Source organism: Patagioenas fasciata, chromosome 11, assembly GCF_037038585.1.
Source record: "Patagioenas fasciata isolate bPatFas1 chromosome 11, bPatFas1.hap1, whole genome shotgun sequence".
NCBI lineage: Eukaryota > Metazoa > Chordata > Aves > Columbiformes > Columbidae > Patagioenas > Patagioenas fasciata.
The window spans coordinates 2,028,321-2,050,899 of NC_092530.1; positions in this window are offsets into that span (position 1 = coordinate 2,028,321).

A 22,579-nucleotide genomic window follows, 5' to 3' on the forward strand; every position below is an offset into this window, starting at 1 on the left:
CGTCGAGCCCTGTCGGGTTTGCTCAGGCCCTGTCAGGCTCCGTCAGGCCCTGTCGGGTTTTCTCGGGCCCTGTCGGGTTTGCTGGGGACCTGTCGGGCTCCGTCGGGCCCTGTCGGGTTTGCTCGGGCCCTGTCGGGCTCCGTCTGGCCCTGTCGGGTTTCCTCGGGCCCTGTCGGGCTCCATCGAGCCCTGTCAGGCTCTGTGAGGCTTTGTCGGGTTTGCTCGGGCCCTGTCGGGCTCCGTCAGGCCCTGTCAGGCTTTGTCGGGCCCTGTCGGGTTTGCTCGGGCCCTGTCGGGCCTTGTCGGGCCCTGTCGGGATTGCTCGGGCCCTGTCGGGCTCCGTCGAGCTTTGTCGGCTTTGTTCGGGCCCTTTCGGTTTTACTCAGGCCCTGTCAGGCTCCGACAAGCCCTGTCAGGTTTGCTCGGGCCCTGTCGGGTTTGCTCGGGCCCTCTCGGGCTCCGTCGGGCTCTGTCGGGTTTCCTCGGGCCCTGTCAGGCTCCGTCAGGCCCTGTCGGGTTTGCTCGGGCCCTATCGGGCTCCGTGGGGCCCTGTCGGTTTCCTCGGGCCCTGTCGGGCTCCATAGAGCCCTGTCAGGCTCCGTCGGGCCGTTTCGGGTTTGCTCGGGCCCTGTCGGGCTCCGTCAGGCCCTGTCGGACTTGCTCAGGCCCTGTCGGGTTTGCTCGAGCCCTGTCAGGCTCCATCGGGCCCTGTCGGGTTTGCTCGGGCCCTATCAGGCTCCGTCGGGCCCTGTCGGGTTTTCTCGGGCCCTGTCAGGCTCCATCGAGCCCTGTCAGGCTTCGTCGGGCCCTTTCGGGTTTGCTCGGGCCCTGTCGGGCTCCGTCAGGCCCTGTCGGGTTTGCTCGGGCCCTATCGGGCTCCGTCGGGCCCTCTCGGGTTTCCTTGGGCTCTGTCGGTCTCCATCGAGCCCTGTCAGGCTCCGTCGGGCCCTGTCGGGTTTGCTCGGGCCCTGTCGGGTTTGCTCAGGCACTGTCGGGTTTGCTCAGGCCCTGTCGGGTTTGCTTGGGCCCTGTCGGGCTTCCTCGGGCCCTGTCGGGCTCCATCGAGCCCTGTCAGGCTCCGTCGGACCCTATCAGGCTTTGCTCGGGCCCTGTCGGGCTCCGTCAGGCCCTGTCGGGTTTGCTCGGGGCCTATCGGGCTCCGTCGGGCCCTGTCGGGTTTCCTCGGGCTCTGTCGGTCTCCATCGAGCCCTGTCAGGCTTCGTCGGGCCCTTTCGGGTTTGCTCGGGCCCTGTCGGGCTCCGTCAGGCCCTGTCGGGTTTGCTCGGGCCCTGTCAGGCTCCGTCGCGCCCTGTCGGGTTTCCTCGGGCCCTGTCGGGCTCCATCGAGCCCTGTCGGCTCCGTCAGGCCCTGTCGGACTTGCTCAGGCCCTGTCGGGTTTGCTCGAGCCCTGTCGGGCTCCATCGGGCCCTGTCGGGTTTGCTCGGGCCCTATCGGGCTCCGTCGGGCCCTGTCGGGTTTCCTCGGGCCCTGTCAGGCTCCATCGAGCCCTGTCAGGCTTCGTCGGGCCCTTTCGGGTTTGCTCGGGCCCTGTCGGGCTCCGTCAGGCCCTGTCGGGTTTGCTCGGGCCCTGTCAGGCTCCGTCGCGCCCTGTCGGGTTTCCTCGGGCCCTGTCGGGCTCCATCGAGCCCTGTCGGGTTTGCTCGGGCCCTGTCGGGCTCCATCGGACCCTATCAGGCTTTGTCAGGTCCTGTCGGGTTTGCTCAGGCCCTGTCGGGCCTTGTCAGGCCCTGTCGGGTTTGCTCGGGCCCTGTCGGGTTTGCCCGCGTCCTGTCGGGCTCCGTCAGGCCCTGTCAGATTCGCTCGGGCCCTGTCGGGTTTGCTCGGGCCCTGTCAGGCTCCGTCAGGCCCTGTCGGGTTTGCTCGGGCCCTATCGGGCTCCGTGGGGCCCTGTCGGGTTTCCTCGGGCCCTGTCGGGCTCCATCGAGCCCTGTCAGGCTCCGTCGGGCACTTTTGGGTTTGCTTGGGCCCTGTCAGGCTCCCTCGGGCCCTGTCAGGTTTGCTTGGGCCCTGTCGGGATCCGTTGGGCCCTGTTGGGTTTGCTCGGGCCCTGTAGGGCTCCTTCGTGCCCTGTCAGGTTTGCTCGGGCCCTGTCGGGTTTGCTCGGGCCCTGTCAGGCTCTGTCGAGTCCTGTCGGGTTTGCTCGGGCCCCGTCAGGCTCCGTCGGGCCCTGTCGGTTTTTCTTGGGCCCTGTCGGGCTCCATCGAGCCCTGTCAGGCTTTGTCGAACGCTGTCGAGTTTGCTCGGGCCATGTCGGGTTTGCTCGGGCCCTGTCAAGTTCTGTCGGGCCCTGTCTGGTTTCCTCGGGCCCTGTCGGGCTCCTTCGAGCCCTGTCAGGTTTGCTCCGGCCGTGTCGGTTTTGCTCGGGCCCTGTCAGGCTCCATCGAGCCCTGTCGGGTTTGCTCGGGCCCTGTCAGGCTCCGTCGGGCCCTGTCGGGTTTCCTCAAGCCCTGTCGGGCTCCATCGAGCCCTGTCAGGCTTTGTCGAACCCTGTCAGGCTCTGTCAGGCCTTTTCGGGTTTGCTCGGGCCCTGTCGGGCTCCGTCGGGCCCTGTCAGGCTTTGTCAGGTCCTGTCAGGTTTGTTCGGGCCCTGTCGGGCCTTGTCGGGCCCTGTCGGGTTTGCTCGGGCTCTGTCGGGCTCCGTTGGGCCCTGTCGGGTTTGCTCGGGCTCTGTCGGGTTTGCTCGGGCCCTGTCGGGTTTGCTCGGGCCCTGTCAGGCTCCGTCAAGCCCTGTCGGGTTTGCTCGGGCCCTGTCGGGTTTGCTAGGGCTCTGTCGGGCTCCGTCGGGCCCTGTCTGGTTTCCTCAGGCCCTGTCGGGATCCGTCGGGCCCTGTCGGGTTTGCTCAGGCCGTGTCGGGTTTGCTGAAGCCCTGTCAGGCTTCGACGGACCCTGTCGGGTTTTCTCGGGCCCTGTCGGGCATTGTCGAGCCCTGTCGTGTTTGCTCGGGCCCTGTCAGGCTCCGTCGCGCCCTGTCAGGCTTTGTCGGGTTCTGTCGGGTTTGCTCAGGCCCTGTCGGGCCTTGTCAGGCCCTGTCGGGTTTGCTCGGGCCCTGTCGGGTTTGCCCTGTCCTGTTGGGCTCCGTCGGGCCCTGTCAGATTCGCTCGGGCCCTGTCGGGTTTGCTCGGGCCCTGTCAGGCTCCGTCAGGCCCTGTCGGGTTTTCTCGTGCCCTGTCGGGCTCCGTCGGGCCCTGTCGGGTTTCCTTGGGCCCTGTCAGGCTCCATCGAGCCCTGTCAGGCTTTGTCGAACCCTGTCAGGTTTGCTCGGGCCATGTCGGGTTTGCTCGGGCCCTGTCAGGCTCTGTCGGGCCCTGTCTGGTTTCCTCGGGCCCTGTCGGGCTCCTTTGAGCCCTGTCAGGTTTGCTCGGGCCGTGTCGGGTTTGCTCGGGCCCTGTCAGGCTCCGTTGAGCCCTGGCGGGTTTGCTCGGGCCCTGTCGGGCCTTGTCGGGCCCTGTCGGATTTGCTCGGGCTCTGTCGGGCTCTAGCATGCCCTGTCGGGTTTGCCCGGGCCCTGTCAGGCTCCGTCAGGCCCTGTCGGGTTTGCTCGGGCCCTATCGGGCTCCGTGGGGCCCTGTCGGGTTTCCTCGGGCCCTGTCGGGCTCCATCGAGCCCTGTCAGGCTCCGTCGGGCCCTTTCGGGTTTGCTCGGGCCCTGTCGGGCTCCGTCAGGCCCTGTCGGACTTGCTCAGGCCCTGTCGGGTTTGCTCGAGCCCTGTCGGGCTCCATCGGGCCCTGTCGGGTTTGCTCGGGCCCTATCGGGCTCCGTCGGGCCCTGTCGGGTTTCCTCGGGCCCTGTCAGGCTCCATCGAGCCCTGTCAGGCTTCGTCGGGCCCTTTCGGGTTTGCTCAGGCCCTGTCAGGCTCCGTCAGGCCCTGTCGGGTTTGCTCGGGCCCTGTCGAGCTCCGTTGAGCCATGTCGGGTTTGCTCGGGCCCTGTCGGGCTCCATCGAACCCTGTCAGGCTTTGTCAAGTCCTGTCGGGTTTGCTCAGGCCCTGTCAGGCTCCGTCGAACCCTGTCAGGTATGCTCGGGCCCTGTCGGGCTCCGTCGGGCCCTATCAGGTTTGCTCGGGCCCTGTCGGGTTTGCTCAGGCCCTGTCAGGCTCCGTCGAGCCCTGTCGGGTTTGCTCAGGCCCTGTCAGGCTCCGTCAGGCCCTGTCGGGTTTGCTCGGGCCCTGTCGGGCTTCCTCGGGCCCTGTCGGGCTCCATCGAGCCCTGTCAGGCTCCGTCGGACCCTATCAGGCTTTGCTCGGGCCCTGTCGGGCTCCGTCAGGCCCTGTCGGGTTTGCTCGGGCCCTATCGGGCTCCGTCGGGCCCTGTCGGGTTTCCTCGGGCTCTGTCGGTCTCCATCGAGCCCTGTCAGGCTACGTCGGGCCCTTTCGGTTTTACTGAGGCCCTGTCAGGCTCCGACAAGCCCTGTCAGGTTTGCTCGGGCCCTGTCGGGTTTGCTCGGGCCCTCTCGGGCTCCGTCGGGCTCTGTCGGGTTTCCTCGGGCCCTGTCAGGCTCCGTCAGGCCCTGTCGGGTTTGCTCGGGCCCTATCGGGCTCCGTGGGGCCCTGTCGGGTTCCTTCGGGCCCTGTCGGGCTCCATCGAGCCCTGTCAGGCTCCGTTGGGCCCTTTCGGGTTTGCTCGGGCCCTGTCGGGCTCCGTCAGGCCCTGTCGGACTTGCTCAGGCCCTGTCGGGTTTGCTCGAGCCCTGTCGGGTTCCATCGGGCCCTGTCGGCTTTGCTCGGGCCCTATCGGGCTTCGTCGGGCCCTGTCGGGTTTCCTCGGGCCCTGTCAGGCTCCATCGAGCCCTGTCAGGCTTCGTCGGGCCCTTTCGGGTTTGCTCGGGCCCTGTCGGGCTCCGTCAGGCCCTGTCGGGTTTGCTCGGGCCCTGTCAGGCTCCGTCGCGCCCTGTCGGGTTTCCTCGGGCCCTGTCGGGCTCCATCGAGCCCTGTCGGGTTTGCTCGGGCCCTGTCGGGCTCCATCGGACCCTATCAGGCTTTATCAGGTCCTTTCGGGTTTGCTCAGGCCCTGTCGGGCCTTGTCAGGCCCTGTCGGGTTTGCTCGGGCCCTGTCGGGTTTGCCCGCGTCCTGTCGGGCTCCGTCAGGCCCTGTCAGATTCGCTCGGGCCCTGTCGGGTTTGCTCGGGCCCTGTCAGGCTCCGTCAGGCCCTGTCGGGTTTGCTCGGGCCCTATCGGGCTCCGTGGGGCCCTGTCGGGTTTCCTCGGGCCCTGTCGGGCTCCATCGAGCCCTGTCAGGCTCCGTCGGGCACTTTTGGGTTTGCTTGGGCCCTGTCGGGCTCCGTCGGGCCCTGTCAGGTTTGCTTGGCCCCTGTCGGGATCCGTTGGGCCCTGTCTGGTTTCCTCGGGCCCTGTCGGGCTCCTTCGAGCCCTGTCAGGTTTGCTCGGGCCGTGTCGGGTTTGCTCGGGCCCTGTCAGGCTCCATCGAGCCCTGGCGGGTTTGCTCGGGCCCTTCCAGGGTCCGTCGGGCCCTGTCGGGTTTCCTCAAGCCCTGTCGGGCTCCATCGAGCCCTGTCAGGCTTTGTCGAACCCTGTCAGGCTCTGTCAGGCCTTTTCGGGTTTGCTCCGGTCCTGTCGGGCTCCGTCGGGCCCTGTCAGGCTTTGTCAGGTCCTGTCAGGTTTGTTCGGGCCCTGTCGGGCCTTGTCGGGCCCTGTCGGGTTTGCTCGGGCTCTGTCGGGCTCCGTTGGGCCCTGTCGGGTTTGCTCGGGCCCTGTCGGGTTTGCTCGGGCCCTGTCGGGTTTGCTCGGGCCCTGTCAGGTTCCGTCAAGCCCTGTCGGGTTTGCTCGGGCCCTGTCGGGTTTGCTAGGGCCCTGTCGGGCTCCATCGGGCCCTGTCTGGTTTCCTCAGGCCCTGTCGGGATCCGTCGGGCCCTGTCGGGTTTGCTCAGGCCGTGTCGGGTTTGCTGAAGCCCTGTCAGGCTTCGACGGACCCTGTCGGGTTTTCTCGGGCCCTGTCGGGCATTGTCGAGCCCTGTCGGGTTTGCTCGGGCCCTGTCAGGCTCCGTCGCGCCCTGTCAGGCTTTGTCGGGTCCTGTCGGGTTTGCTCAGGCCCTGTCGGGCCTTGTCAGGCCCTGTCGGGTTTGCTCGGGCCCTGTCGGGTTTGCCCGCGTCTTGTCGAGCTCCGTCGGGCCCTGTCAGATTCGCTCGGGCCCTGTCGGGTTTGCTCGGGCCCTGTCAGGCTCCGTCAGGCCCTGTCGGGTTTGCTCGTGCCCTGTCAAGCTCCGTCGGGCCCTGTCAGGCTTTGTCAGGTCCTGTCGGGTTTGCTCAGGCCCTGTCGGGCCTTGTCAGGCCCTGTCGGGTTTGCTCGGGCCCTGTCGGGTTTGCCCTGTCCTGTTGGGCTCCGTCGGGCCCTGTCAGATTCGCTCGGGCCCTGTCGGGTTTGCTCGGGCCCTGTCAGGCTCCGTCAGGCCCTGTCGGGTTTTCTCGTGCCCTGTCGGGCTCCGTCGGGCCCTGTCGGGTTTCCTTGGGCCCTGTCAGGCTCCATCGAGCCCTGTCAGGCTTTGTTGAACCCTGTCAGGTTTGCTCGGGCCATGTCGGGTTTGCTCGGGCCCTGTCAGGCTCTGTCGGGCCCTGTCTGGTTTCCTCGGGCCCTGTCGGGCTCCTTTGAGCCCTGTCAGGTTTGCTGGGGCCGTGTCGGGTTTGCTCGGGCCCTGTCAGGCTCCGTCGAGCCCTGGCGGGTTTGCTCGGGCCCTGTCGGGCCTTGTCGGGCCCTGTCGGATTTGCTCGGGCTCTGTCGGGCTCTAGCATGCCCTGTCGGGTTTGCCCGGGCCCTGTCAGGCTCCGTCAGGCCCTGTCGGGTTTGCTCGGGCCCTATCGGGCTCCGTGGGGCCCTGTCGGGTTTCCTCGGGCCCTGTCGGGCTCCATCGAGCCCTGTCAGGCTCCGTCGGGCCCTTTTGGGTTTGCTCGGGCCCTTTCGGGTTTGCTCGGGCCCTGTCAGGCTCCGTCAGGCCCTGTCGGACTTGCTCAGGCCCTGTCGGGTTTGCTCGAGCCCTGTCGGGCTCCATCGGGCCCTGTCGGGTTTGCTCGGGCCCTATCGGGCTCCGTCGGGCCCTGTCGGGTTTCCTCGGGCCCTGTCAGGCTCCATCGAGCCCTGTCAGGCTTCGTCGGGCCCTTTCGGATTTGCTCGGGCCCTGTCGGGCTCCGTCAGGCCCTGTCGGGTTTGCTCGGACCCTATCGGGCTCCGTCGGGCCCTGTCGGGTTTCCTTGGGCTCTGTCGGTCTCCATCGAGCCCTGTCAGGCTCCGTCGGGCCCTGTCGGGTTTGCTCGGGCCCTGTCGGGTTTGCTCAGGCACTGTCGGGTTTGCTCAGGCCCTGTCAGGCTCTGTCAGGCCCTGTCGGGTTTGCTCGGGCCCTGTCGGGTTTGCTCGGGCCCTGTCGGGCTCCGTCGGGCCCTGTCGGGTTTGCTCGGGCCCTGTCGGGCTCCGTCTAGCCCTGTCGGGTTTCCTCGGGCCCTGTCGGGCTCCATCGAGCCCTGTCAGGCTCTGTGAGGCTTTGTCGGGTTTGCCCGGGCCCTATCGGGCTCCGTCGGGCCCTGTCAGGCTTTGTCGGGCCCTGTCGGGTTTGCTCGGGCCCTGTCGGGCCTTGACGGGCCCTGTCGGGATTGCTCGGGCCCTGTCGGGCTCTGTCGAGCTTTGTCGGGTTTGTTCTGGCCCTTTCGGTTTTACTCAGGCCCTGTCAGGCTCCGACAAGCCCTGTCAGGTTTGCTCGGGCCCTGTCGGGTTTGCTCGGGCCCTGTCAGGCTCCGTCAGGCCCTGTCGGGTTTGCTCGGGCCCTATCGGGCTCCGTGGGGCCCTGTCGGGTTTCTTCGGGCCCTGTCGGGCTCCATCGAGCCCTGTCAGGCTCCGTTGGGCCCTTTCGGGTTTGCTCGGGCCCTGTCGGGCTCCGTCAGGCCCTGTCGGACTTGCTCAGGCCCTGTCGGGTTTGCTCGAGCCCTGTCGGGCTCCATCGGGCCCTGTTGTGTTTGCTCGGGCCCTATCGGGCTCTGTCGGGCCCTGTCGGGTTTCCTCGGGCTCTGTCGGTCTCCATCGAGCCCTGTCAGGCTCCGTCAGGCCCTGTCGGGTTTGCTCGGGCCCTATCGAGCTCTGTCGGGCCCTGTCGGGTTTCCTCGGGCTCTGTCGGTCTCCATCGAGCCCTGTCAGGCTCCGTCGGGCCCTGTCGGGTTTGCTCGGGCCCTGTCGGGTTTGCTCAGGCACTGTCGGGTTTGCTCAGGCCCTGTCGGGATTCCTTGGGCCCTGTCGGGCTTCCTCGGGCCCTGTCGGGCTCCATCGAGCCCTGTCAGGCTCCGTCGGACCCTATCAGGCTTTGCTCGGGCCCTGTCGGGCTCCGTCAGGCCCTGTCGGGTTTGCTCGGGCCCTATCGGGCTCCGTCGGGCCCTGTCGGGTTTCCTCGGGCTCTGTCGGTCTCCATCGAGCCCTGTCAGGCTCCGTCGGGCCCTGTCGGGTTTGCTCGGGCCCTGTCGGGTTTGCTCAGGCACTGTCGGGTTTGCTCAGGCCCTGTCGGGTTTGCTTGGGCCCTGTCGGGCTCCGTCGGGCCCTGTCGGGTTTCCTCGGGCCCTGTCGGGCTCCATCGAGCCCTGTCAGGCTCCGTCGGGCCCTTTCGGGTTTGCTCGGGCCCTGTCGGGCTCCGTCGAGCCATGTCGGGTTTCCTCGGGCCCTGTCGGGTTCCATCGAGCCCTGTCAGGCTCCGTCGGGCCTTTTTGGGTTTGCTCGGGCCCTGTCGGGCTCCGTCGGGCCCTGTCAGGCTTTGTCAGGTCCTGTCAGGTTTGTTCTGGCCCTGTCGGGCCTTGTCGGGCCCTGTCGGGTTTGCTCGGGCTCTGTCGGGCTCCGTTGGGCCCTGTCGGGTTTGCTCGGGCACTGTCGGGTTTGCTCAGGCCCTGTCAGGCTCCGTCGACCCCTGTCAGGTTTGCTCGGGCCCTGTCGAGCTCCGTTGAGCCATGTCGGGTTTGCTCGGGCCCTGTCGGGCTCCATCGAACCCTGTCAGGCTTTGTCGGGTCCTGTCGGGTTTGCTCAGGCCCTGTCAGGCTCCGTCGAACCCTGTCAGGTATGCTCGGGCCCTGTCGGGTTTGCTCAGGCCCTGTCAGGCTCCGTCGACCCCTGTCAGGTTTGCTCGGGCCCTGTCGGGCTCCGTCGGGCCCTATCAGGTTTGCTCGGGCCCTGTCGGGTTTGCTCAGGCCCTGTCAGGCTCCGTCGAGCCCTGTCGGGTTTGCTCAGGCCCTGTCAGGCTCCGTCAGGCCCTGTCGGGTTTGCTCGGGCCCTGTCGGGTTTGCTGGGGACCTGTCGGGCTCCGTCGGGCCCTGTCGGGTTTGCTCGGGCCCTGTCGGGCTCCGTCTGGCCCTGTCGGGTTTCCTCGGGCCCTGTCGGGCTCCATCGAGCCCTGTCAGGCTCTGTGAGGCTTTGTCGGGTTTGCTCGGGCCCTGTCGGGCCTTGTCGGGCCCTGTCGGGATTGCTCGGGCCCTGTCGGGCTCCGTCGAGCTTTGTCGGCTTTGTTCGGGCCCTTTCGGTTTTACTCAGGCCCTGTCAGGCTCCGACAAGCCCTGTCAGGTTTGCTCGGGCCCTGTCGGGTTTGCTCGGGCCCTCTCGGGCTCCGTCGGGCTCTGTCGGGTTTCCTCGGGCCCTGTCAGGCTCCGTCAGGCCCTGTCGGGTTTGCTCGGGCCCTATCGGGCTCCGTGGGGCCCTGTCGGTTTCCTCGGGCCCTGTCGGGCTCCATAGAGCCCTGTCAGGCTCCGTCGGGCCGTTTCGGGTTTGCTCGGGCCCTGTCGGGCTCCGTCAGGCCCTGTCGGACTTGCTCAGGCCCTGTCGGGTTTGCTCGAGCCCTGTCAGGCTCCATCGGGCCCTGTCGGGTTTGCTCGGGCCCTATCAGGCTCCGTCGGGCCCTGTCGGGTTTTCTCGGGCCCTGTCAGGCTCTATCGAGCCCTGTCAGGCTTCGTCGGGCCCTTTCGGGTTTGCTCGGGCCCTGTCGGGCTCCGTCAGGCCCTGTCGGGTTTGCTCGGGCCCTATCGGGCTCCGTCGGGCCCTCTCGGGTTTCCTTGGGCTCTGTCGGTCTCCATCGAGCCCTGTCAGGCTCCGTCGGGCCCTGTCGGGTTTGCTCGGGCCCTGTCGGGTTTGCTCAGGCACTGTCGGGTTTGCTCAGGCCCTGTCGGGTTTGCTTGGGCCCTGTCGGGCTTCCTCGGGCCCTGTCGGGCTCCATCGAGCCCTGTCAGGCTCCGTCGGACCCTATCAGGCTTTGCTCGGGCCCTGTCGGGCTCCGTCAGGCCCTGTCGGGTTTGCTCGGGGCCTATCGGGCTCCGTCGGGCCCTGTCGGGTTTCCTCGGGCTCTGTCGGTCTCCATCGAGCCCTGTCAGGCTTCGTCGGGCCCTTTCGGGTTTGCTCGGGCCCTGTCGGGCTCCGTCAGGCCCTGTCGGGTTTGCTCGGGCCCTGTCAGGCTCCGTCGCGCCCTGTCGGGTTTCCTCGGGCCCTGTCGGGCTCCATCGAGCCCTGTCGGGCTCCGTCAGGCCCTGTCGGACTTGCTCAGGCCCTGTCGGGTTTGCTCGAGCCCTGTCGGGCTCCATCGGGCCCTGTCGGGTTTGCTCGGGCCCTATCGGGCTCCGTCGGGCCCTGTCGGGTTTCCTCGGGCCCTGTCAGGCTCCATCGAGCCCTGTCAGGCTTCGTCGGGCCCTTTCGGGTTTGCTCGGGCCCTGTCGGGCTCCGTCAGGCCCTGTCGGGTTTGCTCGGGCCCTGTCAGGCTCCGTCGCGCCCTGTCGGGTTTCCTCGGGCCCTGTCGGGCTCCATCGAGCCCTGTCGGGTTTGCTCGGGCCCTGTCGGGCTCCATCGGACCCTATCAGGCTTTGTCAGGTCCTGTCGGGTTTGCTCAGGCCCTGTCGGGCCTTGTCAGGCCCTGTCGGGTTTGCTCGGGCCCTGTCGGGTTTGCCCGCGTCCTGTCGGGCTCCGTCAGGCCCTGTCAGATTCGCTCGGGCCCTGTCGGGTTTGCTCGGGCCCTGTCAGGCTCCGTCAGGCCCTGTCGGGTTTGCTCGGGCCCTATCGGGCTCCGTGGGGCCCTGTCGGGTTTCCTCGGGCCCTGTCGGGCTCCATCGAGCCCTGTCAGGCTCCGTCGGGCACTTTTGGGTTTGCTTGGGCCCTGTCGGGCTCCCTCGGGCCCTGTCAGGTTTGCTTGGGCCCTGTCGGGATCCGTTGGGCCCTGTTGGGTTTGCTCGGGCCCTGTAGGGCTCCTTCGTGCCCTGTCAGGTTTGCTCGGGCCCTGTCGGGTTTGCTCGGGCCCTGTCAGGCTCTGTCGAGTCCTGTCGGGTTTGCTCGGGCCCCGTCAGGCTCCGTCGGGCCCTGTCGGTTTTCCTTGGGCCCTGTCGGGCTCCATCGAGCCCTGTCAGGCTTTGTCGAACGCTGTCGAGTTTGCTCGGGCCATGTCGGGTTTGCTCGGGCCCTGTCAAGTTCTGTCGGGCCCTGTCTGGTTTCCTCGGGCCCTGTCGGGCTCCTTCGAGCCCTGTCAGGTTTGCTCCGGCCGTGTCGGTTTTGCTCGGGCCCTGTCAGGCTCCATCGAGCCCTGTCGGGTTTGCTCGGGCCCTGTCAGGCTCCGTCGGGCCCTGTCGGGTTTCCTCAAGCCCTGTCGGGCTCCATCGAGCCCTGTCAGGCTTTGTCGAACCCTGTCAGGCTCTGTCAGGCCTTTTCGGGTTTGCTCGGGCCCTGTCGGGCTCCGTCGGGCCCTGTCAGGCTTTGTCAGGTCCTGTCAGGTTTGTTCGGGCCCTGTCGGGCCTTGTCGGGCCCTGTCGGGTTTGCTCGGGCTCTGTCGGGCTCCGTTGGGCCCTGTCGGGTTTGCTCGGGCTCTGTCGGGTTTGCTCGGGCCCTGTCGGGTTTGCTCGGGCCCTGTCAGGCTCCGTCAAGCCCTGTCGGGTTTGCTCGGGCCCTGTCGGGTTTGCTAGGGCTCTGTCGGGCTCCGTCGGGCCCTGTCTGGTTTCCTCAGGCCCTGTCGGGATCCGTCGGGCCCTGTCGGGTTTGCTCAGGCCGTGTCGGGTTTGCTGAAGCCCTGTCAGGCTTCGACGGACCCTGTCGGGTTTTCTCGGGCCCTGTCGGGCATTGTCGAGCCCTGTCGGGTTTGCTCGGGCCCTGTCAGGCTCCGTCGCGCCCTGTCAGGCTTTGTCGGGTTCTGTCGGGTTTGCTCAGGCCCTGTCGGGCCTTGTCAGGCCCTGTCGGGTTTGCTCGGGCCCTGTCGGGTTTGCCCTGTCCTGTTGGGCTCCGTCGGGCCCTGTCAGATTCGCTCGGGCCCTGTCGGGTTTGCTCGGGCCCTGTCAGGCTCCGTCAGGCCCTGTCGGGTTTTCTCGTGCCCTGTCGGGCTCCGTCGGGCCCTGTCGGGTTTCCTTGGGCCCTGTCAGGCTCCATCGAGCCCTGTCAGGCTTTGTCGAACCCTGTCAGGTTTGCTCGGGCCATGTCGGGTTTGCTCGGGCCCTGTCAGGCTCTGTCGGGCCCTGTCTGGTTTCCTCGGGCCCTGTCGGGCTCCTTTGAGCCCTGTCAGGTTTGCTCGGGCCGTGTCGGGTTTGCTCGGGCCCTGTCAGGCTCCGTTGAGCCCTGGCGGGTTTGCTCGGGCCCTGTCGGGCCTTGTCGGGCCCTGTCGGATTTGCTCGGGCTCTGTCGGGCTCTAGCATGCCCTGTCGGGTTTGCCCGGGCCCTGTCAGGCTCCGTCAGGCCCTGTCGGGTTTGCTCGGGCCCTATCGGGCTCCGTGGGGCCCTGTCAGGTTTCCTCGGGCCCTGTCGGGCTCCATCGAGCCCTGTCAGGCTCCGTCGGGCCCTTTCGGGTTTGCTCGGGCCCTGTCGGGCTCCGTCAGGCCCTGTCGGACTTGCTCAGGCCCTGTCGGGTTTGCTCGAGCCCTGTCGGGCTCCATCGGGCCCTGTCGGGTTTGCTCGGGCCCTATCGGGCTCCGTCGGGCCCTGTCGGGTTTCCTCGGGCCCTGTCAGGCTCCATCGAGCCCTGTCAGGCTTCGTCGGGCCCTTTCGGGTTTGCTCAGGCCCTGTCAGGCTCCGTCAGGCCCTGTCGGGTTTGCTCGGGCCCTGTCGAGCTCCGTTGAGCCATGTCGGGTTTGCTCGGGCCCTGTCGGGCTCCATCGAACCCTGTCAGGCTTTGTCAAGTCCTGTCGGGTTTGCTCAGGCCCTGTCAGGCTCCGTCGAACCCTGTCAGGTATGCTCGGGCCCTGTCGGGCTCCGTCGGGCCCTATCAGGTTTGCTCGGGCCCTGTCGGGTTTGCTCAGGCCCTGTCAGGCTCCGTCGAGCCCTGTCGGGTTTGCTCAGGCCCTGTCAGGCTCCGTCAGGCCCTGTCGGGTTTGCTCGGGCCCTGTCGGGCTTCCTCGGGCCCTGTCGGGCTCCATCGAGCCCTGTCAGGCTCCGTCGGACCCTATCAGGCTTTGCTCGGGCCCTGTCGGGCTCCGTCAGGCCCTGTCGGGTTTGCTCGGGCCCTATCGGGCTCCGTCGGGCCCTGTCGGCTTTCCTCGGGCTCTGTCGGTCTCCATCGAGCCCTGTCAGGCTACGTCGGGCCGTTTCGGTTTTACTGAGGCCCTGTCAGGCTCCGACAAGCCCTGTCAGGTTTGCTCGGGCCCTGTCGGGTTTGCTCGGGCCCTCTCGGGCTCCGTCGGGCTCTGTCGGGTTTCCTCGCGCCCTGTCAGGCTCCGTCAGGCCCTGTCGGGTTTGCTCGGGCCCTATCGGGCTCCGTGGGGCCCTGTCGGGTTTCTTCTGGCCCTGTCGGGCTCCATCGAGCCCTGTCAGGCTCCGTTGGGCCCTTTCGGGTTTGCTCGGGCCCTGTCGGGCTCCGTCAGGCCCTGTCGGACTTGCTCAGGCCCTGTCGGGTTTGCTCGAGCCCTGTCGGGTTCCATCGGGCCCTGTCGGCTTTGCTCGGGCCCTATCGGGCTTCGTCGGGCCCTGTCGGGTTTCCTCGGGCCCTGTCAGGCTCCATCGAGCCCTGTCAGGCTTCGTCGGGCCCTTTCGGGTTTGCTCGGGCCCTGTCGGGCTCCGTCAGGCCCTGTCGGGTTTGCTCGGGCCCTGTCAGGCTCCGTCGCGCCCTGTCGGGTTTCCTCGGGCCCTGTCGGGCTCCATCGAGCCCTGTCGGGTTTGCTCGGGCCCTGTCGGGCTCCATCGGACCCTATCAGGCTTTATCAGGTCCTTTCGGGTTTGCTCAGGCCCTGTCGGGCCTTGTCAGGCCCTGTCGGGTTTGCTCGGGCCCTGTCGGGTTTGCCCGCGTCCTGTCGGGCTCCGTCAGGCCCTGTCAGATTCGCTCGGGCCCTGTCGGGTTTGCTCGGGCCCTGTCAGGCTCCGTCAGGCCCTGTCGGGTTTGCTCGGGCCCTATCGGGCTCCGTGGGGCCCTGTCGGGTTTCCTCGGGCCCTGTCGGGCTCCATCGAGCCCTGTCAGGCTCCGTCGGGCACTTTTGGGTTTGCTTGGGCCCTGTCGGGCTCCGTCGGGCCCTGTCAGGTTTGCTTGGCCCCTGTCGGGATCCGTTGGGCCCTGTCTGGTTTCCTCGGGCCCTGTCGGGCTCCTTCGAGCCCTGTCAGGTTTGCTCGGGCCGTGTCGGGTTTGCTCGGGCCCTGTCAGGCTCCATCGAGCCCTGGCGGGTTTGCTCGGGCCCTGTCAGGCTCCGTCGGGCCCTGTCGGGTTTCCTCAAGCCCTGTCGGGCTCCATCGAGCCCTGTCAGGCTTTGTCGAACCCTGTCAGGCTCTGTCAGGCCTTTTCGGGTTTGCTCGGGTCCTGTCGGGCTCCGTCGGGCCCTGTCAGGCTTTGTCAGGTCCTGTCAGGTTTGTTCGGGCCCTGTCGGGCCTTGTCGGGCCCTGTCGGGTTTGCTCGGGCTCTGTCGGGCTCCGTTGGGCCCTGTCGGGTTTGCTCGGGCCCTGTCGGGTTTGCTCGGGCCCTGTCAGGTTCCGTCAAGCCCTGTCGGGTTTGCTCGGGCCCTGTCGGGTTTGCTAGGGCCCTGTCGGGCTCCATCGGGCCCTGTCTGGTTTCCTCAGGCCCTGTCGGGATCCGTCGGGCCCTGTCGGGTTTGCTCAGGCCGTGTCGGGTTTGCTGAAGCCCTGTCAGGCTTCGACGGACCCTGTCGGGTTTTCTCGGGCCCTGTCGGGCATTGTCGAGCCCTGTCGGGTTTGCTCGGGCCCTGTCAGGCTCCGTCGCGCCCTGTCAGGCTTTGTCGGGTCCTGTCGGGTTTGCTCAGGCCCTGTCGGGCCTTGTGTAGGCCCTGTCGGGTTTGCCCCCGTCTTGTCGGGCTCCGTCGGGCCCTGTCAGATTCGCTCGGGCCCTGTCGGGTTTGCTCGGGCCCTGTCAGGCTCCGTCAGGCCCTGTCGGGTTTGCTCGTGCCCTGTCAAGCTCCGTCGGGCCCTGTCAGGCTTTGTCAGGTCCTGTCGGGTTTGCTCAGGCCCTGTCGGGCCTTGTCAGGCCCTGTCGGGTTTGCTCGGGCCCTGTCGGGTTTGCCCTGTCCTGTTGGGCTCCGTCGGGCCCTGTCAGATTCGCTCGGGCCCTGTCGGGTTTGCTCGGGCCCTGTCAGGCTCCGTCAGGCCCTGTCGGGTTTTCTCGTGCCCTGTCGGGCTCCGTCGGGCCCTGTCGGGTTTCCTTGGGCCCTGTCAGGCTCCATCGAGCCCTGTCAGGCTTTGTTGAACCCTGTCAGGTTTGCTCGGGCCATGTCGGGTTTGCTCGGGCCCTGTCAGGCTCTGTCGGGCCCTGTCTGGTTTCCTCGGGCCCTGTCGGGCTCCTTTGAGCCCTGTCAGGTTTGCTGGGGCCGTGTCGGGTTTGCTCGGGCCCTGTCAGGCTCCGTCGAGCCCTGGCGGGTTTGCTCGGGCCCTGTCGGGCCTTGTCGGGCCCTGTCGGATTTGCTCGGGCTCTGTCGGGCTCTAGCATGCCCTGTCGGGTTTGCCCGGGCCCTGTCAGGCTCCGTCAGGCCCTGTCGGGTTTGCTCGGGCCCTATCGGGCTCCGTGGGGCCCTGTCGGGTTTCCTCGGGCCCTGTCGGGCTCCATCGAGCCCTGTCAGGCTCCGTCGGGCCCTTTTGGGTTTGCTCGGGCCCTTTCGGGTTTACTCGGGCCCTGTCAGGCTCCGTCAGGCCCTGTCGGACTTGCTCAGGCCCTGTCGGGTTTGCTCGAGCCCTGTCGGGCTCCATCGGGCCCTGTCGGGTTTGCTTGGGCCCTATCGGGCTCCGTCGGGCCCTGTCGGGTTTCCTCGGGCCCTGTCGGGCTCCATCGAGCCCTGTCAGGCTCCGTCGGGCCCTTTCGGGTTTGCTCGGGCCCTGTCGGGCTCCGTCGAGCCATGTCGGGTTTCCTCGGGCCCTGTCGGGTTCCATCGAGCCCTGTCAGGCTCCGTCGGGCCTTTTTGGGTTTGCTCGGGCCCTGTCGGGCTCCGTCGGGCCCTGTCAGGCTTTGTCAGGTCCTGTCAGGTTTGTTCTGGCCCTGTCGGGCCTTGTCGGGCCCTGTCGGGTTTGCTCGGGCTCTGTCGGGCTCCGTTGGGCCCTGTCGGGTTTGCTCGGGCACTGTCGGGTTTGCTCAGGCCCTGTCAGGCTCCGTCGACCCCTGTCGGGTTTGCTCGGGCCCTGTCGGGCTCCGTCGACCCCTGTCAGGTTTGCTCGGGCCCTGTCGGGCTCCGTCGGGCCCTATCAGGTTTGCTCGGGCCCTGTCGGGTTTGCTCGGGCCCTGTCAGGCTCCGTCGAGCCCTGTCAGGTTTGCTCAGGCCCTGTCAGGCTCCGTCAGGCCCTGTCGGGTTTGCTCGGGCCCTGTCGGGTTTGCTCGGGCCCTGTCGGGCTCCGTCGGGCCCTGTCGGGTTTGCTCGGGCCCTGTCGGGCTCCGTCTAGCCCTGTCGGGTTTCCTCGGGCCCTGTCGGGCTCCATCGAGCCCTGTCAGGCTCTGTGAGGCTTTGTCGGGTTTGCTCGGGCCCTGTCAGGCTCCGTCGGGCCCTGTCAGGCTTTGTCGGGCCCTGTCGGGTTTGCTCGGGCCCTGTCGGGCCTTGTCGGGCCCTGTCGGGATTGCTCGGGCCCTGTCGGGCTCCGTCGAGCTTTGTCGGGTTTGTTCGGGCCCTTTCGGTTTTACTCAGGCCCTGTCAGGCTCCGACAAGCCCTGTCAGGTTTGCTCGGGCCCTGTCGGGTTTGCTCGGGCCCTCTCGGGCTCCGTCGGGCTCTGTCGGGTTTCCTCGGGCCCTGTCAGGCTCCGTCAGGCCCTGTCGGGTTTGCTCGGGCCCTGTCGGGTTTGCTGAAGCCCTGTCAGGCTTCGTCGGACTCTGTCGGGTTTGCTAGGGCCGTGTCGGGCTCCGTCGGGCCCTGTCCGGTTTGCTCGGGCCCTGTCGGATTTGCTTGGGCCCTGTCGGGCTCCGTCGAGCCATGTCGGGTTTGCTCGGGACCTGTCGGGCTCCATCGAACCCTGTCAGGCTTTGTCGGGTCCTGTCGCGTTTGCTCAGGCCCTGTCAGGCTCCGTCGACCCCTGTCAGGTATGCTCGGGCCCTGTCGGGTTTGCTCAGGCCCTGTCAGGCGCCGTCGACCCCTGTCAGGTTTGCTCGGGCCCTGTCGGGCTTGCTCGGGCCCTTGCGGGTTTGCTCGGGCCCTGTCGGGCTCCGTCGGTCCCTGTCGGGTTTGCTCGGGCCCTGTTGGGCTTCGTCGGGCCCTGTCAGGTTTGCTCGGGCCCTGTCGGGTTTGCTCAGGCCCTGTCAGGCTCCGTCGAGCCCTGTCGGGTTTGCTCGGGCCCTGTCAGGCTCCGTCAGGCCCTGTCGGGTTTGCTCGGGCCCTGTCGGGTTTGCTAGGGCCCTGTTGGGCTCCGTCGGGCCCTGTCTGGTTTCCTCGGGCCCTGTCGGGCTCCATCGGACCCTGTCGGGTTTGCTCGGGCCCTGTCGGGTTTGCTGAAGCCCTGTTGGGCTTCGTCGGACCCTGTCGGGTTTGCTCGGGCCCTGTCGGGCTCCGTCGAGCCCTGTCGGGTTTGCTCGGGCCCTGTCAGGCTCCGTTGCGCCCTGTCGGGTTTCCTCGGGCCCTGTCGGGCTCCATCGAGCCCTGTCAGGTTTGCTCGGGCCCTGTCGGGTTTGCTCGGGCCCTGTCGGGTTTGCTCGGGCCCTGTCAGGCTCCATCGGACCCTGTCAGGCTTTGTTGGGTTCTGTCAGGTTTGCTTGGGCCCTGTCGGGTTTGCCCGCGTCCTGTCGGGCTTTGTCAAGCCCAGTAAGGTTCGCTCGGGCCCTGTCGGGTTTGCTCGGGCCCTGTCAGGCTTCGTCGGGCCCTTGCGGGTTTGCTCGGGCCCTGTCGGGCTCCGTCAGGCCCTGTCGGGTTCGCTCGGGCCCTATCGGGCTCCGTCGGGCCCTGTCGGGTTTCCTCGGGCCCTGTCGGGCTCCATCGAGCCCTGTCAGGCTCCGTCGGGCCCTTTCAGGTTTGCTTGGGCCCTGTCGGGCTCCGTCGGGCCCTGTCGGGTTTGCTCGGGCCCTGTCGGGTTTGCTCGGGCCCTGTCAGGCTTTGTCAAGCCCTGTCGGGTCTGCTAGGGTCCTGTCGGGCTCCGTCGGGCCCTGTCTGGTTTCCTCAGGCCCTGTCGGACTCCGTCGATCCCTGTCGGGTTTGCTCAGGCCCTGTCAGGCTCCGTCGCGCCCTGTCGGGTTTCCTCGGGCCCTGTCGGGCTCCATCGAGCCCTGTCGGGTTTGCTCGGGCCCTGTCAGGCTCCATCGGACCCTGTCAGGCTTTGTCGGGTCCTGTCGGGTTTGCTCAGGCCCTGTCGGGCCTTGTCAGGCCCTGTCGGGTTTGCTCAGGCCCTGTCGGTCTCCGTCGGGCCCTGTCAGATTCGCTCGGGCCCTGTCGGGTTTGCTCAGGCCCTGTCAGGCTCCGTCAGGCCCTGTCGGGTTTGCTCGGGCCCTGTCAGGCTCCGTCGGGCCCTGTCAGGTTTGCTCAGGCCCTGTCGTGATCCGTTGGGCCCTGTCGGGTTTGCTCGGGCCCTGTCAGGCTCCGTCGAGCCCTGTCAGGTTTGCTCGGGCCCTGTCGGGTTTGCTCGGGCCCTGTCAGGCTCCGTCGGGCCCTGTCGGGTTTCCTCCGGCCCTGTCGGGCTCCATCGAGCCCTGTCAGGCTTTGTCGAACCCTGTCGGGTTTGCTCGGGCCCTGTTGGGTTTCCTCGGGTCCTGTCAGGCTCTGTCGGGCCCTGTCGGGTTTGCTCGGGCCCTGTCAGGCTCCGTCGGGCCCTGTCGGATTTCCTCGGGCCCTCTCGGGTTCCGTCGGGCCCTGTCGGGTATCCTCGGGCTATGTCGGACTCTATCGAGCCCTGTCAGGCTCCGTCGGTCTCTTTCGGGTTTGCTCAGGCCCTGTCGGGCTTTGTCGGGCCCTGTCAGGCTTTGTCAGGTCCTGTCAGGTTTGCTCGGGCCCTGTCGGGCCTTGTCGGGCCCTGTCGGGTTTGCTCGGGCTCTGTCGGGCTCCAGCTTGCCCTGTCGGGTTTGCCCTGGCCCTGTCGGGCTCCATCGAGCCCTGTCAGGCTTCGTCGGGCCCTTGCGGGTTTGCTCGGGCCCTGTCGGGCTTCGTCAGGCCCTGTCGGGTTCGCTCGGGCCCTATCGGGCTCCGTCGGGCCCTGTCGGGTTTCCTCGGGCCCTGTCGGGCTCCATCGAGCCCTTTCAGGCTCCGTCGGGCCCTTTCGGGTTTGCTCGGGCCCTGTCGGGCTCCGTCGGGCCCTGTCGGGTTTGCTCGGGCCCTGTCGGGTTTGCTCGGGCCCTGTCAGGCTTTGTCAAGCCCTGTCGGGTTTGCTAGGGCCCTGTCGGGCTCCGTCGGGCCCTGTCTTGTTTCCTTAGGCCCTGTCGGGCTCCGTCGGGCCCTGTCGGGTTTGCTCAGGCCCTGTCGGGTTTGCTAGGGTCCTGTCGGGCTCCGTCGGGCCCTGTCTGGTTTCCTCAGGCCCTGTCGGGCTCCGTCGAGCCCTGTCGGGTTTGCTCGGGCCCTATCGGGCTCCGTGGGGCCCTGTCGGGTTTCCTCGGGCCCTGTCGGGCTCCATCGAGCCCTGTCAGGCTCCGTCGGGCACTTTTGGGTTTGCTTGGGCCCTGTCGGGCTCCCTCGGGCCCTGTCAGGTTTGCTTGGGCCCTGTCGGGATCCGTTGGGCCCTGTTGGGTTTGCTCGGGCCCTGTAGGGCTCCTTCGTGCCCTGTCAGGTTTGCTCGGGCCCTGTCGGGTTTGCTCGGGCCCTGTCAGGCTCTGTCGAGTCCTGTCGGGTTTGCTCGGGCCCCGTCAGGCTCCGTCGGGCCCTGTCGGTTTTCCTTGGGCCCTGTCGGGCTCCATCGAGCCCTGTCAGGCTTTGTCGAACGCTGTCGAGTTTGCTCGGGCCATGTCGGGTTTGCTCGGGCCCTGTCAAGTTCTGTCGGGCCCTGTCTGGTTTCCTCGGGCCCTGTCGGGCTCCTTCGAGCCCTGTCAGGTTTGCTCCGGCCGTGTCGGTTTTGCTCGGGCCCTGTCTGGCTCCATCGAGCCCTGTCGGGTTTGCTCGGGCCCTGTCAGGCTCCGTCGGGCCCTGTCGGGTTTCCTCAAGCCCTGTCGGGCTCCATCGAGCCCTGTCAGGCTTTGTCGAACCCTGTCAGGCTCTGTCAGGCCTTTTCGGGTTTGCTCGGGCCCTGTCGGGCTCCGTCGGGCCCTGTCAGGCTTTGTCAGGTCCTGTCAGGTTTGTTCGGGCCCTGTCGGGCCTTGTCGGGCCCTGTCGGGTTTGCTCGGGCTCTGTCGGGCTCCGTTGGGCCCTGTCGGGTTTGCTCGGGCTCTGTCGGGTTTGCTCGGGCCCTGTCGGGTTTGCTCGGGCCCTGTCAGGCTCCGTCAAGCCCTGTCGGGTTTGCTCGGGCCCTGTCGGGTTTGCTAGGGCTCTGTCGGGCTCCGTCGGGCCCTGTCTGGTTTCCTCAGGCCCTGTCGGGATCCGTCGGGCCCTGTCGGGTTTGCTCAGGCCGTGTCGGGTTTGCTGAAGCCCTGTCAGGCTTCGACGGACCCTGTCGGGTTTTCTCGGGCCCTGTCGGGCATTGTCGAGCCCTGTCGGGTTTGCTCGGGCCCTGTCAGGCTCCGTCGCGCCCTGTCAGGCTTTGTCGGGTTCTGTCGGGTTTGCTCAGGCCCTGTCGGGCCTTGTCAGGCCCTGTCGGGTTTGCTCGGGCCCTGTCGGGTTTGCCCTGTCCTGTTGGGCTCCGTCGGGCCCTGTCAGATTCGCTCGGGCCCTGTCGGGTTTGCTCGGGCCCTGTCAGGCTCCGTCAGGCCCTGTCGGGTTTTCTCGTGCCCTGTCGGGCTCCGTCGGGCCCTGTCGGGTTTCCTTGGGCCCTGTCAGGCTCCATCGAGCCCTGTCAGGCTTTGTCGAACCCTGTCAGGTTTGCTCGGGCCATGTCGGGTTTGCTCGGGCCCTGTCAGGCTCTGTCAGGCCCTGTCTGGTTTCCTCGGGCCCTGTCAGGCTCCTTTGAGCCCTGTCAGGTTTGCTCGGGCCGTGTCGGGTTTGCCCGGGCCCTGTCAGGCTCCGTCAGGCCCTGTCGGGTTTGCTCGGGCCCTATCGGGCTCCGTGGGGCCCTGTCGGGTTTCCTCGGGCCCTGTCGGGCTCCATCGAGCCCTGTCAGGCTCCGTCGGGCCCTTTCGGGTTTGCTCGGGCCCTGTCGGGCTCCGTCAGGCCCTGTCGGACTTGCTCAGGCCCTGTCGGGTTTGCTCGAGCCCTGTCGGGCTCCATCGGGCCCTGTCGGGTTTGCTCGGGCCCTATCGGGCTCCGTCGGGCCCTGTCGGGTTTCCTCGGGCCCTGTCAGGCTCCATCGAGCCCTGTCAGGCTTCGTCGGGCCCTTTCGGGTTTGCTCAGGCCCTGTCAGGCTCCGTCAGGCCCTGTCGGGTTTGCTCGGGCCCTGTCGAGCTCCGTTGAGCCATGTCGGGTTTGCTCGGGCCCTGTCGGGCTCCATCGAACCCTGTCAGGCTTTGTCAAGTCCTGTCGGGTTTGCTCAGGCCCTGTCAGGCTCCGTCGAACCCTGTCAGGTATGCTCGGGCCCTGTCGGGCTCCGTCGGGCCCTATCAGGTTTGCTCGGGCCCTGTCGGGTTTGCTCAGGCCCTGTCAGGCTCCGTCGAGCCCTGTCGGGTTTGCTCAGGCCCTGTCAGGCTCCGTCAGGCCCTGTCGGGTTTGCTCGGGCCCTGTCGGGCTTCCTCGGGCCCTGTCGGGCTCCATCGAGCCCTGTCAGGCTCCGTCGGACCCTATCAGGCTTTGCTCGGGCCCTGTCGGGCTCCGTCAGGCCCTGTCGGGTTTGCTCGGGCCCTATCGGGCTCCGTCGGGCCCTGTCGGCTTTCCTCGGGCTCTGTCGGTCTCCATCGAGCCCTGTCAGGCTACGTCGGGCCCTTTCGGTTTTACTGAGGCCCTGTCAGGCTCCGACAAGCCCTGTCAGGTTTGCTCGGGCCCTGTCGGGTTTGCTCGGGCCCTCTCGGGCTCCGTCGGGCTCTGTCGGGTTTCCTCGCGCCCTGTCAGGCTCCGTCAGGCCCTGTCGGGTTTGCTCGGGCCCTATCGGGCTCCGTGGGGCCCTGTCGGGTTTCTTCGGGCCCTGTCGGGCTCCATCGAGCCCTGTCAGGCTCCGTTGGGCCCTTTCGGGTTTGCTCGGGCCCTGTCGGGCTCCGTCAGGCCCTGTCGGACTTGCTCAGGCCCTGTCGGGTTT